This window comes from Drosophila gunungcola (assembly GCF_025200985.1).
Source record: "Drosophila gunungcola strain Sukarami chromosome 2R unlocalized genomic scaffold, Dgunungcola_SK_2 000020F, whole genome shotgun sequence".
NCBI lineage: Eukaryota > Metazoa > Arthropoda > Insecta > Diptera > Drosophilidae > Drosophila > Drosophila gunungcola.
The window spans coordinates 514789-527795 of NW_026453174.1; the positions used below are offsets into that span (position 1 = coordinate 514789).

General features: G+C 40.3%; 1 protein-coding gene across 12 annotated transcripts in view; it reads right to left on the minus strand.

The window, feature by feature from the left end:
* The window catches only part of LOC128256438 (myocyte-specific enhancer factor 2), a 47414-nt gene that overhangs the window by 17336 nt on the left and 17071 nt on the right, over positions 1 to 13007 (minus strand). For all 12 annotated transcript variants that reach the window (XM_052986807.1, XM_052986805.1, XM_052986810.1 and 9 more), the window contains exons 2-3: positions 11148 to 11376; positions 3287 to 3340 (exon numbers count right to left, since the gene is read on the minus strand). The gene's annotated coding sequence lies outside the window, so the exon portion shown is untranslated. The remainder of the gene's footprint in view (positions 1 to 3286; positions 3341 to 11147; positions 11377 to 13007) is intronic.

The window sequence follows — 13007 nt, forward strand, 5'->3', positions numbered from 1 at the left end:
TTTAATACATTACTTTTTTTTATAGCGTAGGTATCAATGGAATATAACAGCTTACCATCTTTTCTTCCCAAATAGTTTGAGTAATAGAACCCCTTCAGTCATATAAATGATTTTGCATTTATTTTTATTGGTTGTTCATATAAAGATTGAAATTACTTGTTTCCAATAGCAACTTTCTTAATAAATCTACAGAGCATAATCGTTTTAAGTTTTCTTTAAACATAGACTTGCATTGGTGACAGGTTAGAGTGATAGTTAAAGCCCAGACAAAGGATTTCGATGGGGGCTGGTGCTTATTGCATGTGCAGTTAAATGGGCGCAACTTTAACGTGACTTCACGAGTAATATGCAAATGCCAGATGCCACAGATATTTCCCCGTCCCCGTCCCTGTCGACTGAGTGGATTCTGTAAAAATCACGCATAACCGATCCCAAGTGCAGCGCGACCACGTTACCCGTTTTATGGCCCTCGCCTCTCGTCGGCGCCACAATGTTGCAGGCTGAGAGGCCAGCATTGCTGCAGCAAGCGATCCATGTGTGTATATCCGACGATCCCAGCTCGCAGATCCCACATCCCACAACCCAGAACCCAGAATCGAGAATCCAGAATCCAGTGTCCTTGTGACTTTTAACGCTTACACTGGGTGCGACAACTGCCAACTGCAAACAGTCGTCGACAGTCTTAATTCAATAAACGCCGCCCGGCGATTTGCGCATGACCATGCACCCTGGATGCTGCTATTTGGTCTCTGGTCTCTCGTCTCTCGTCTCTGGTGTATGCTGAATGCTGCATGTTGCATGCACTCAACACATGTGCAACATGCGGCAGCAGCAGCAGCAGCAGCAGCAGCAGCGGTCTCTCAATGTGTTGAGTCGGACTTAACTGCTTGGCAGGGGTTTCTTCAGGGGGATCTTCAGACACCGACACCCCAAGCCAAGCCAAGCCAAGCCAAGCCAAGCCAAGCCAAGCCAAGGCAGGCGACCACGTGAAACCCCACTCCACTGCCACTGCCACTGCCCTCCTCCACTGTTTTTGTGTAAACGCTGCGTAGGTAATTTCATAAATCTCATTCAAATTGCCCTTACTGCGCAGAGTACCCAGTACCCAGTACCAAGTGTATTTGGAGGGTTGTAAGCATACGGAATTACAGGGAAAACATCTTTTTAATTGCTTGCCGAGATTTCGAAATTGAAAATTGTCTGCGGTGGTATCAATTATGCAAATGCTACTTCCCGAAAAAAATGTGATGGAAGCCAGGCGAAGTTAAGCTCAAGTAATTGGTCTTCATGCCGGAAAAAGAGAGGGTTTAGATGTCGCCATTAGCATTGCCTAATTACATTTCAATTGCACGACTTAAACGGGCTTAAGGCCCCTACTTGCTGAGTAATTCATAAAAATCTCAATCAATTTCCCCGGGCATTGAGTGCAATTTAAATGTGATTAAATGCGAGCTTAAGGACCTTCCGAAAAGGGAACGCGCGTACTCCGCCTCTTCATCCCCTGAATTTTGCCTAATCTAATCAATTTTTCCCAGCTTCCTCAGCTTAAGCCTCGGTTTCAGCCTCAGTTTCTGCCTGTCAGTCTGAATAATTCCACCTTAACACGTGTGTCATTGCGGGGGCGTAGGATCGAGGGACTCGGCGACGGTGAAAGCATTTCTCTGTTTGCATGACTGATAAGTTGCCGGGGAAGAAGAGCCGACCGATACCTCCTGACCCCAATTTGTCTCCGTAACCTTGCTTTTCAGCCTGCTTAGAATGCGAAAACTGCCTCTAATTGGCTTTGACTGTCATCCCGACTTGCAATTAGGCATTGCCCAACAAATAAAAAACCTTCCAACTGCTCTGGCCTACGGTCCAAAAAACTGTCAACCAATTTCCCTTGTTAACACACACAGTTTCTCACACTCAACACTTTTGCTGTTTTAAGGTGGTTGGGGATAATGGCACATATTTAATGCGAAAACTCTTTTTTTGGGGCAAGGACGAGCTGCAAAAAGGTTTATAATTGAATCAGTTGGCAAACAGTCAAGGTGAGCTAATTGAGTCGCTGCTTGTTCATAAGTTGGTCCATTGATGGACTCATAAAGTGTATGCTTTGGTATCTATTAAGTGGAATATCGTTCAGAAAGCGACAGTGAGTTGGGCAATAATTTCGAAATCATTGGAAATACGTGGAAAACATACTGTGTGGGTGGCATATCAATCAATGTTATTTATGCATATCCCAGCTGACAGTGGAGCCAACTCGACAACACACTAAAACTTTCATGTACGGCGGAAAACTAAGACTCGACCTTTTAGTGTGTGTAAGCTGTTGGCCTCGACTGCTTTAATATTCGGCAATGGCAAGCGATTCAAGTCACATTCCAGCTTGTAAAAAGCCTTTTAGTCGGAAAGTAGGCTATAAATAACGTGCAAAGTAAATGAAAGCGTTGAATCTTACTTTTAAAAAGTCAAGTATTGATTTAGTCAACCAGTTAAAAGGAATATTAGCTGACAATCTCAATTAAAGTATGCAGTTAAATATATCTTAACTAATCGCATTGGCGTAAAGCTAGCTTACTTAGTAAGAGGTTTGATTATTTTCTTTATAAGACTTTAAAGCAATTCAAACGAAACTATCAAAACCTTAAACCTTTTATTTTACAATTTCCTGCAGCTACTTTGTGTTACTACGAAACATTGTTTATTGTGATTTGAAGATTATAAAGAAGGAAACTTGTTGCCTATGTATATTTCAGCGATGAATAAAAATCCAGCGTGTGTTGTTTAATGTGCAGTCTAATGTAAACACTACCGTCCCTTTTTTCCATCCAACAAAAACTGAACTTGTGAAAAACAATACCGTGCATCCTGGCTGGCGAAAATGGGAAGGGGAAAACTGGTGGCAAGAGCAAACTGGCAGACAGGCAGACACACGGAAATTGACAACTCGCAAAGCAATAAAGAAAAGTGTCCCGTACATACACACTCACACACACACGCACACACAGCGGGAGAGGAGAAGGAGGAAAATGGGAAAACAGAGGGGGGTTGCGGTGGGCTGATAAGTTTATACAGTTTCCACCCACAGAACTTGAGTTATGCCCCCACATAACACAATATTTCCCTAATGTCTTTATTATGTTCCATTGAGTGTAAATATTTGCCTTGTGCACACACACACAAACACACACACACACCCGATGAGAATGTGTGTGTGTTAGCCAGCTACGTAATACGTGGCACGTGCTTCCTAAGAAGGTGAAACAGGCCGAAAACAAAACAAGTTTTAAGGACTCACCTTCGGGAGCTTGCCTTCAGCAGTTTGCCGACACAACAGGTACAAAAGATTTCGCTGCAAGGAAGCGGAAAAGAAGGAAGAAATTGGAAATTAGAAAAGTGGGAAACACACTCGAGGCGACTCAAAAAAAAAAAACGCCTCCCAAAAACGCGACCGCTGGCGATTTATGACGCTCAGTTCAATGCACACGCGTTCCCCGTTGACCTCCTGCATCGCGTTGTTTGTGCGCCCCCAGAAGCCCCACAAATCGGTGACAAAGTCGGAGTCCGCACATGTGCGGCATACCCCCTGCTAAAACAACGAAACAACGACTCAAAGTATGGATAACCGAGAACAAACAACCAAGAAGCTGCATGAGTCGCAGACGACAAGTGAGCAGTGAGCAGAGCGGGTTTAAAGTTGAAAGGATACCATAAATCTTGTAAGCTGATGCAAAGCGACATTCGCCCGTGGCTTCAGGCAAAGTCGAGGCCCCTGTAGAGCCGCAAAGCAAAAAATCGGGAGTTTCAGGGGGGGAAAAGGGGGGGGCCGAAACTGATGAGCCATCTGAAGACTCAACAAGTGACACAGCGAATTGTGGTGGCGCTGGATAAGAGCTTCTGGATAAGAGGCGGTGATATATAGGACGCACTCAACCCCATAAACATTTGGCTAGAAAAAGGAGACTCAAGCAACAAAATACTAATACTTACTACATTATTTACCCAGAAACACAAAACCTCTTAAGTAATTAATTTATTTCAACGCATAAAGCTTTTTAAATAACTTTGATGTTATCGAAACATAAAACCTAGCAAAAACCTATAAGTTTAGCAAAGTTATGTTGTTTTCAAGATAGAACTTGGTGGTGTTGATTTGTTGCTCTTCTTCTAAATCTTGTGATAATTTTAAATAATAAATAAAACAAATGTTAGGAAAAACAACGTTTTACTATAAATTTTAATAGAATTGTTATTATTGGAATTTTCAGTTTTAATTTTTAATAAGAGCAGCTTTTGTGGTCTATATCACTTAAACTCATTTGAACTTTTATACATGAAAAATTGTATAAAAAAATTGAATGAATTTTATCTAGAAATTGAATGAATCGACGCCTTAGCCACTCTGTTTTTTAAACATTAAACTTGAATCTTCTTATTAAAATAATAACTTTCTGTTCCCACTTTTCATATATCATTATAATCCTTCCTTCTTATCTGTATTTGTAAACCCTAAGAAGTATTTCCCCGCTTGCAAGTTGAAAGGACCTCGCTCACAGCTGTTTCTTGTCCCCTGTCGCGGCGCAAACGATTCTCAATCTATGTGCAATCAGATGTTTGTTGCATAAACGACTTGAAGGAAATCCCAGATCAAATGAAGCACATTTCCCCGAGCTAGATGGACAAGATTACCACTCCCGCTGCTGCCGGTCTCAAGTGGCCGCATCCTTTGGCTGCCTTGGCTGCCTTGGCTGATTTGGATAGCGATGCCGTTTCCTGGTCTGCCAGTTGCAGTTGCCGAGCCAGAAGTCAAATGGCATATCTAGCATAACATTCTATTCGAGTGCGGATTCTCTGGCCGAGAATGTCTGGGCATCGGAATGGAGCAACCCGGGCCACTTGAGCCCCGTGTGCGTGTGCATGTGCGTTGCTTTCTGATTCTACGTCTGTTTCTGTTTCTGTTTCTGTGCAGGAGCCTGCAGCCACATTTTATTGTTGTCTTTCTCACCTAAAGCCAACTGAAGCGGCAGCAGCGGCCATAAGGCGCATCGATGTAGAAACATCTTATGGTTTTTCATACACTTCGAGAAAAAAAGTACAATGGAAAACGATGAAAAAAGCTGAATTATTTGAAATTGCTTCATTGGCTTAAGGTCAGTATTCAAGCTACCAAAATAGCTTCCTAAAACAAAAACATTTGTTTATGGAATTTTTTGCATCGGGAGATATTTTGTTGGTTAAAGTATTAGTATTCAACCCTTTAACAGAACATTTGAAGGCGTTGAGTCAAATCAACAATTTTTGCTATATTTCTAAAACATAAACTATAAATATATTAAACTATTTGTATGTGCTATATTTCTGAAAAATAAATGAACTATTTGTATTCTTAAAAGGATTAAAATAACTATTCCTTTTATTATGTGGTATTATTTATAAAAGTAATTTTTCCAAATTGCAAAATTTCTTCAAGCAGACACAATAGATCTATTATTTTTTTTTTATTTTTTAGGAACTCGTGAGTTTTAAGTTCTGGTTCAAAAACTTTATTTCTCAAAAGTTTTTTGATTTCCAATCCCTATAAAGAAATATATATTTTAAGTGTAGTTTATGTGAGTACGCACAATATACCTACATACGTTTGTATTTTTGTACAAGTACTCGCAATGTTTCCTTTGATTTTTTTACTTATTGGGTACCCGAAAGTACAACAAAGCCAAGACATAGACGTAGTTCAAAGGGGTTAAACATTTGGTAAAGAAACATAATGTTTTTAAGGGAAAATATAGGGAAATATCTCTATAGAGGGATTCAGGGACTTGGAAGTTTAGAAAACCCCTCCGAGCCTACACCCCTGGAGCAGCACACACACACACACGGATAGGTTCACCGACATGCATCTCTGCCGTACGCAAATGTTATTGACGTGGCGGGGCATCAGAATATCAGACCATCAGACCGTCAGACCGTCGCCCAGACTGACAGGCAGCCAAAAGGAGGAGGGGGAGCGGTGTTTGGCATGGGAAGGAGGCAAACTGCTGCCACTGATGTTACCGTTAAAAGAAATGCAATTAAAATGAGTCTCTCTAGACCCCTAAAAACTTCGGGCAGCCGTAGCTCCCGTAGCACTCGTAGCATCGGCAAACGGAAGCAATTAGTAAACTGAGCGGGGCACATACGTATATCCGAGAAGAACTGACTGAAGCCGAGGGGTAATCCATGGCAAATCTCTTGGTAGCACCGCACCACGCGTGCTCTACGTGGCTTTTTTCTTTCCATTGGGGATCGTGCGGCCGAAGGTACAAATACGCGGCTCTGTATATCTGTAAATCCCACTCGACACAGGGAGGAATGCACTCGGAAGCCGGGCACCGAGGAGTACAGACAATCCTTTGGCCATGGGCACACCCCCCGTCCAGCCCACCTATGTGTGCTGTGTGTCCCTCGCTGTTCGACACGCCTTTGGGGACATGCTCAAGAAATCATAATTTTTCAATAATTCTGTTTGTCATATTCGGTTTGGGGTTACACAGCTGGGACCGGAGAAAATGGGATAGAAAAACAATTGGTCGAGAGGCGGGGAAGCTAAATATAGACAAGAGGATGCCTTGGAGATCCATAGGACTATTGGAAATTTGGATTTTCGCGATTGAGTTGGTAAGGAAAGGATAAAGATCGTTACTTATTCCACTAAAAAAAACCCTGCGTACACTAAATGTGAATTATATCAAGGATCTCTATAAGTTTGTCAAATATTTGTAAGAAGTTATCTTTAGAGACATTCGTTAACAGGCGTACGTATGCGCCTAACTTTTTAGTTTTTCCTTTCAAGATTTTCATAACCACTGGTTAATGTACCGCAGGTAGGGTGGGTTAGTCATGCTACATTTCATAATGTTTTCCTAAAAAGGCACAATCAAAACAGCCAGTCCAGCCTTCGTTTTTCGGTTGGGTGGGCCCGATTGTCTGTCTGCATTTTCTGGACCACCCAGACGAGCGACAATGCAAAACAGCAGAGCAATATGGAACATATAGAAACCGATAGGAAAAGCAAACATAAAATCAGAAATCCGTATAAACATGGGAACCACCAGAACCAGACCAACAGACAGACTGACAATGATGATGATGCAAACGCAGAGAACTATATCTACAACCGCATCTACGAATGTGGCTATATGGCTATAGCTGTTCGTGGTACGATTTTAGCCGCGGCACGTGCCCGCGCGTTTTCTGTAAAAATAAAACTCGGGCCAATAACATTTTCGGCTCGAATCGATTGTTTACTTGGCGCTTGCAGAAAATTGATAATATTTGGGGGACTTAAAGGGGGTGGCTACCTGTTGTTGTTGTCTCTGATCGGCTGGCCAGTTCATTCACAAGTTAAATTTAAAACAAAAACCAAAACAAATTCTTAAATTTAGTTATGGCCAACGAGGAAAAATCTATAAAAATCTATAGAGATTTTGAATTTAGTTTTCTGTCTCTTCTCTGGCTGATTTTGATTTTCTGTTGTTTTCGTTTTTGTCTGTATCACGATCAGCGATATTCAAAATGGCGATCACTGGGGAAATGAGCGCATGCGCAAAAATCGAACAAAAAAAACTCACCTCAGCGGAACCCACCTCTGGCCTGCCTTCACGAGTATGAGTGTGTGTTTGTTTGTGTGAGTGTGTGAGTGCTGACGCCATTTGCATTTCGGTCTAAATATAGACAAAGTGCTCGCCTCGATCGCCAGTCTTCCCCCCCTTTTTCCACCCATTCTACACACCTCTCTCTACGATCTACGTTGGTGTGTGTACTCACATTACGCTACGCTGCTTTGGTCCCTCTCGCGGTGTACACGTATGAGTCTTCCCCTCACCTTTCTTCCCCACAGTTACACTCGAGCCCCTGCCAAACTACATTGGTATGGGTTCGCTGATTAAATTTCAGTTTTCTTTAGCAATTCTTCTCTTTCGAAAATTTCCAATCTTTCTACACAAGATTTTGCAATGGCTGCGGCCGTGTGGGGAAGACAGGGGTGGTGAAAAACAGTGGACGGGGAAGACAGGTGCTGCCAAAATGCGTTACGAAAGCGCCTCGATGTGTAACTGCAAAAATAAGGCACATGCGGTTTCTGCTCTTCCTCCTCATCCTCCTCCTTCTCCTTCTCCTTCTCCTTCTCCTCCTCCGTCTCTGCTACTATATATCCTATATTGTCCGCTCTACCAGTTGCTGTCCATGTCAGCTAACAGCGTCTGATGTCTGTCGTCGCCAATTGCGCAGCTGCAGATACACATATGGACGGATACAGATACAGATACAGATAGGTTTACAGATGCAGATACAGATACAGATTCAAACGAAGAGGAAAGAGGAAAGAAGCGAGCGAGAGGATGCCACTGTTTGTTATACTGACATTCCATATAAACAAATATCTGTGTATATATCTTATTTTTGTTGGGGCCAGGCCATATCGCTGTATTGGCCCCTTTGCTCGTATTTCTCGACTGGCTAGCTGGATAATCCCGACAGCGGAAAGCACATGGAAATCGTAAAGTCTATATGTGTGTGCTTTAGATCGGTATATGATCCGGAGCTATGCGATATTGGTAGGAAAAAACAAATGAAATGAAAAACACGCCAGGGAATGCACCAATTCGCTTGTTGTCTCTAGCGTTTCTAGAGATCTGAAAATATCTTCAGGTGCAGCAAAAGAATGAAATGTGATTGGCGCTTTCGTATCTTAATTTATTTATGAAACAGGAACTGAATAAGAATATAATAAACTTATTAAAAAAAATACTTTCATTATTTAAAACAAACTACATAAGTACAAAATATGTACTTTATTAATTTAACCGAACGATATCAATATCAATCTTTAGATCTTAAAAAAAACCAAAAAAAAAAGAATACGATAAAAACTACTTCTATCAATATTTTTAAAAACAATATATATATTTTATCTATTTAACAGAAATATAAAAACAACGTAGTAAAAAAGTATTTTATAACTTTATCTTTAGATCTTAAAATTATAAGCATATGAAAGAACGATCCTTAAGTCCTCTTTTTATTTATTAAATTATTTTCTAGCGTTAATATATAATAATATCCATTTCTTAGAACCACATTGTATCTTTCTGAAATGGTTTTAGTTAAGTTTTGAAAAAAAGTCGTTTGATTTGTTTTTTTGGTTGTTGCCCCCATGTACTGTGGTGAAAGTCTTTTTTTTTTATTATACGAAATGGAAAGACCAAAGGACCCATAAATTCTGTATTTGCACCGAAACAATCTCGATTTCCTCGCAATTGAATTGGATCATTTTCAAATTGAATTAAATTCATTTCTTCTGGCATGCTCCTCTCAACATTACATTTTATCTACGCTAAAACAATTTTAATTTGCATACAGCACTTGCCAAAACCGAAAAGCGAAAATAAAGAAAACAAGAGACAAAGAGCCGCAGAATGTTGCAGAAAACTAGAAATTGTTGGTAGTTTTTTAGTTGTTTTTTTTTTTTTTGTTATTTTTTTTTTTGTTTTGCTGGCTGCTGTTGCTGCGGTTGCTGTACCCCATGGATGGGATGGATCTGATATTTTCACGCTTAATCACTAACTGTCCCTCTCGCCTGCTGCCGGTGATTGTGAGTGTGCGAGTGTGTATGTGTGAGTGTGTATGTGTGAGTGTGTATGTGTGACTGTGGCATGGCGACAACAAGACATGAAAAACATTTTGGCCCGCGGCCAAAATACTTAAAGCTGCAAATGAAATGGCAGGGAACGGGACGACGAAGACGACGACGACGACGACGACGTCAAGCCAAAACTGCACAAATGTCAAAGAGGGTCGGAAAATGGGGTGCGGAGGTGGGGGGTTGAGGTACCGGCAAAGGGAAACTTTAATTTCCCTTTATTGCGGTCGTCGAGTGCAATTATCGAGCGTAAACAAAAAGGAACCAAACGCAGGGCGAGGAAAACAAATTTCATCTTCAGGTGAATTTTTCCGGCCCCCCACTCTCAAGAATATACATCATATGTATATGTATATATACGCACGCCGATGTGTATACATTTGGGAGACGCGTGCTTGAATACTCGATGATTCCCTGAATATATAAAAAAGAAAGCGAAAGAGAGAGGGCGAGACGAGGAAAAATTCAATGACGTTCGATATGATGCTTAAAAGAAAAAAAATATTGATGCACAGTGAAAGCTCGGCTGATATTTAATTAGTTGCAAATGCTGCTACTCGTGCTGCCCTGCAATTCAAAACCATCAATATCTGGACGGAACTATGAAACACAATGCTTTGCTTTCCTTTAGAATTTTTCCCCGCGGCCCTCGGCGTTTCCATGGCAAAAGGGAGGGAAAAATTCTTGGCGAAAATGTTTCACGTTAATTGAAAGACCAAAGAGTATGGTATTGGATACTCGGATGACTGTGCGAGTGAGTGTGCCTGTGTGTGCCAGTGTGTTTGTGCATATCACGCATACGCAGCTGTTGTTGTAGGTCTTGTTCGATCTGGTATTCGTAATCGCAGACTGCCCAGAATTCCGCTCGCCAGCCAAGAATGCCAGTTCGCAACGAATTGGATACAATACTGAATACAGCATCACAACAAAGTACCAGTTCTTACAGGTCTGCGAGACAATACAAAAAAATCTGCTACAATGAAAGTCTTGATACAACAGATCTTAGAAAACTATAACTACTACTCGAAAGGCTCTGAATTCAATTCAAAATATTGCTTCAAATATATGTATTAGTTTCCCTCTTATGATAACGAGTTTTAAACTCAACGCCTAGAAGGAGTAAACTATTTAAAACAAAAAAAAAACAAAAACCAATAACTAGATTTTACAAAAGTATTAACATATTGTTCTCTCTTTTATAACGTCAAATGTTTTATTTTGCGAATTTAAACATATGAGAAGCATCTAACAATAAGTTTTTACAAGAGTAAATGTCTTTTATAATGTCAAATGTTTTATTTTGCAATTTATAAAAATAAGTTTCCTAGTTTTCTTTTCTAATAAGGTACTTATTGTAAAATATGAAATCAGATCTACAGAAACCTTATCCGCACTTGTAACCAAGATACTTTTTACATCAAAACTTAAATTGCCAGTATGATAGCCTCTTCAATTTAAGTAGTACATCACCCAGTGGACTTACCTAATTCGGGAGCCAACTGACCCTGCAGTTTTTCTCTCCAAAAGTAGATCTATGGCCCGTGCTCTACGGATCTACGGTCATCCTGTGGATATTTGTGTATAGTTCTAGAAAACCCGCGTAGATTCCCTATATTATGGATTTGTACATTGGTTTATTGTATGCAGTTTATGGGAACTGACATCGACGTTGACGCTGCCGCTGCCGCTTCCACCTGAGATTTGTTGTGTAACTGCAAGTGAAATAAGGACAGATATTAATCATTGCATAAAAAACATTTGTATCTTTTCAGGTGAAATGTGCGCAAATGTGAATCCCCCGCTGTGACGAGCCTACAAAAAATGCAACAAGTCGTCAGGTTTTTCCGGTGGGGTTAAGGGGGGTGGCATTTGGGATGGCAGATAGTCACTTGCAGGATTCTCTTGTGTTGAGGGAAATGCGCGCGTGCTGTGCTCAACAATCGCCCACACAAAGACGGAGTATCTCTGCGGCGGTAGCAGTATCTGTATCTGCATCTGTATCTGTATCGTACTATGTGTATGAGTATTTGTATCTGCGGGCTGTGGTTGTGAGTGTCAGAATGCGTGGGTGGCTAATGAAATGCTTCAGCGACAACGGCAACAGCCACAGCCACATTCACATCCCCAGCAGCAGACAATTGGAGGCTGCTGCTTCCCCATCCACCCAGGTTGCCATAGACTTGATCAGCTTTCTGTATATCATGGGTTTCCCGGGAGTAGCGTGTGTTTGCGGAGATGCCATTGTTGCGTTGCCATGGCATTTCCAATGAAATGGCTACCTATGGAGTGCCACAGACTGCCACCTCCTGTGGCCACTTCATAAAAATTAAAACTCCAAAAAACAGACGCACAATATTCCGGTACTCTTTAAAAGTTAACAATTGTTTTCGGTGCATGATTTTGTGTACTTTAAAACCCTTCAGTTTCATTCCACTTAAAATGAGTTTCCCCAATTCATCACACAATCCTTTTGGTCTAGGGTATTGGCAAGTCTTTATCGCCAAGATATGAAAAAAGTAAACATCAAACAGATTCAGCTGGCAGTTGTCTCTCATAAATTTCCCCTCAATATTTTTCCACGTTTCCCACCTCTTTCTTTCCCTCTTGCCCCCCTTCTTTTCTCTCTTTCCCTATTGCTGACATATATCTTCTATACCTTAAACATTCCCTAACGCCCACTACGCCATGATTTCTATAAGATTAAATATTTCCCATACATTGAAACGCTATTTTTCTTTGTCAAAAAGTCAAAATTTATTTGATAATTATTTTGGAAATTAGCTATTAATATTTCGTTTTTAAAACTATTTGAATGATATATATAAGAGTTAAATTCCAGTCAGTTGAATTTGTAATACTTGTTATTATTGTTTTTTGACCAAACTCATTGGCTGGCTTTTTCGTGCCATTTTCAGTTTTTCAATTTTGAGCATTTGTAATGGTTGGCTGTCGGCCAAAATCTACAAAAATTTGCGTAAATAAACAACTTTTTGCATTTTAGAAACAACATAACGAAAAACCAAACAACATATAATACAAATTGTTTGGGGAAACCGAAAGTTGGTTACTCTCAACTGAATCTGTTTCTTATGCTTGAATTCTATTAAAACAGGAAGCATATGTCATTTTAATTATTTTTAATGAAGCAGCAGCCGAAACTTTACTTTAACTTTAAAATAAAACTTAATAATTGGTATGAAGGTGGTTAGTTTAAAAAACAATTATTGTAAAATAAAACTTTGAAACTTTTGTATACCTTTTTTGAACTTTAGCAATTGAAAACAGTGTATAAGTGTCTTTTGTCTTTTGCATTAAAGTTTGCACAAAACAAATAGAGCAAAAA